Consider the following 2673-nt stretch of genomic DNA (forward strand, 5'->3'; position numbering starts at 1 on the left):
CAATTAAGGTCTATTTAAGTGGTGGAAAAAGTCTTTAGCTGGCCTGGTGCCACCCAGATGGCTTTCACGCCATCCAGTGCTTGTAAAGGAATAACGCTTTTGTCAGAAGAATTCTCTTCCAGCTTCCTCAAGTCCTTTTCCAAAAGGTTACAGAAAAGCTTACCTTCAGGCACCATCAGCCTTTCCACAAACCCACCTCAATGAGCTGTGCTGCATTCCCACTCCAGAGGCAAGTTCCCATTTCTTCCAGGTGGCTCTGTTCCTCTTTGGGCCTAAGAGAAACTCTTCCTGGTCTCCCTTTCCATTTCTCCACCAGACAATGGACATGGCCACAGCCATCTCAGCCAAAGGCTGCCCAGAGTAGATCCTGCCCATTTAACACTGACCCTGCTACACCAAAGGAAGGAAAGCATCAGGCAGCTAGGAATATGAGAAAGCAGGCGAGAAAGGTAGCTTACCTGTCCTACTGGTAAAATAATACCTATTTCATATGCTTAAAAATTTCAGTATGTGTGAGTAAAGCCAAAGAATCAGAGACCAAAAGGAAAGCCAATCTGCTGTAAAAGTTCTGAGCTTGGGAATGAACAAGCTGCAATGAGAAGAAGACAAGTGGATGAACTCCATCCTGGAGAGCTCAGCAGTACAAGACAGCTGGAGAGCCAATGTTGAAAACGTGGGCTCCAATACCACATGCATTTGCCCTAAACTTCAGGTTGAAGGGGCTGTAGGAAATACTGATGGAAAGAAGAAAAGTGAGTTCTGCTTGAAACTGAGAGTTTCCCAGTGTGTCCTGTTTCTCCCCAGGTCCCACAGACTCTAAGACATAAGCAGTGATAACCTGCTCAGCACATCTTCCATGCACTTCCCACACCAGAAAACACGCTGCAAATGCTCAGGGGACCAGATAACTTCAGCTGGTGTAACAATGGATAGGAAGAGATTTCCCAAAGGCTGCTGCTTGAATGCAGTTTAGCACAGTGCTAAGGAAACAGCCCTGACTGCTAGACTGCTGCTTCTCACAGCCCTGCATTGTCTGAGAATTGCCTGGGCTTTTCTAATGATGTATGGCTTTCAGTCCAACACATGAACATTTTAAACGCAGTGTGTCGGATTTACATTTTCCAGAGCATCCTTTATGATCATGGGCTTCTCAATTCTCACAATTTAAAGCATCTTAGAAGTCAGAGGCTGTGACTTGTTTGATTTGGGCATCTTGTACACAATTTTCTGATATTCCTTCCCTTGGTTAATATAATCTCACACATACCAGAAAGAACAGCTACACTGGTTTTGAATGGAATAGAGATAATTTTTTTCACAGTGGCCATGGTGGGTCTGTGTTTGATCTGTGCTGGAAACAGTGTTGATAACACAGGGCTGTGCTTACAAAGAGCCAAAGGCTTTTCTGCTTCTCACACCACCCCACAAACAAGTGGGCTAGGATGCACAGTAAGTCCTAGAATAGGTAAGGATTTCAGCCCGTAAAATTAAAAGTAACTATTTCCATTTCAACAAAATGGGCCCATCCACGAGCCATCCCTTTATTTTCCAAATCTATCCAAAGATTTTAATGTCTGATCTTATTACAAATATGAATAAAAGCCAGGGACAAAAGGGACCTTCAACCTGAGCTCCAGAAGTGCTATGGTTACTATCCCTACAACACACCATTTAAACTTAGTAGTACAGCTTTAAGGTCTTTACTCTAAAAGAAAAGGGCTCTGCTCTTCTCTTTTCAGACCTGAAGTGGAGTTACTTTAGCTATGCCTATTTCTGACTTTTAAATAGAGTCGTAGAATGAGGTACAAAGGAGCTTAAAAATCACCTAGTTCCAACCCCCTTGCCATGGGCAGGGACCCTCCTGCCCACAGCAGGAAACCAGAGCAGATTGCTCAATGCCCCATCCTGGCCTTGAACACTTGCAGGGATGGGGTATCCATTTCTCTGGGCAACCTGTTCCAGTGCCTCACCACCCTACAGTAAATACCTTCACAGAAGAGCAAGAAGAGTCCCACTCACAAAGTCTTTTCTTTGGTGTAATGAAGTAGAAACACATAGTAAAGACTTCGAAAATGTCCACTAACCTCCATGTGTTACATGTTGAATTAAGCAAAACAAACTTTGTTGTTTTAGTTTTTGTTATTGTTATTTTTTTCACCTTTCAGAGAACTGTGTTGCAGTAAAACATGACTTTCATGTATTTCTGAGCTCCTCGACTGTTTCCTTTGTTAAAGCCTGAAAGATTTTTAATTAGTCTTCATTTGCTTATGAACAGCCAAAAGAGTAGGAGAGGCAACCCCACACGTTGCGATGGTGTTTCTCTTGATAAGCCCTTAGTCTTAATTCTCTCTCTAGAAAACGCTGTACAGAATACTGCCACATCTTTTAATTTAAACACAGCAAGTAATGAAGAACATGAAAGAGGGCCAGCAATAGAAACAAAGGACTGCAAATCACAAAGACCAATTTCAGTGTCATTGGTGAACTCATTTCAAGGACCCTATTACACGCTTACTGTCCTAGGCACTGGAACAGTGGCCATCAGATGTCTGAGCTAATGCTTACCTTATCATCACTTGCTTTTTACTCCTGAGCTTCCCATCTCCAGAAGAGCCCTCCAATTGCAAGATTATGACTATAGCCATAAGAGTCAATATAAAGTACACCTTAAGA

This window comes from Corvus hawaiiensis, chromosome 2, assembly GCF_020740725.1.
Source record: "Corvus hawaiiensis isolate bCorHaw1 chromosome 2, bCorHaw1.pri.cur, whole genome shotgun sequence".
Taxonomy (NCBI): domain Eukaryota; kingdom Metazoa; phylum Chordata; class Aves; order Passeriformes; family Corvidae; genus Corvus; species Corvus hawaiiensis.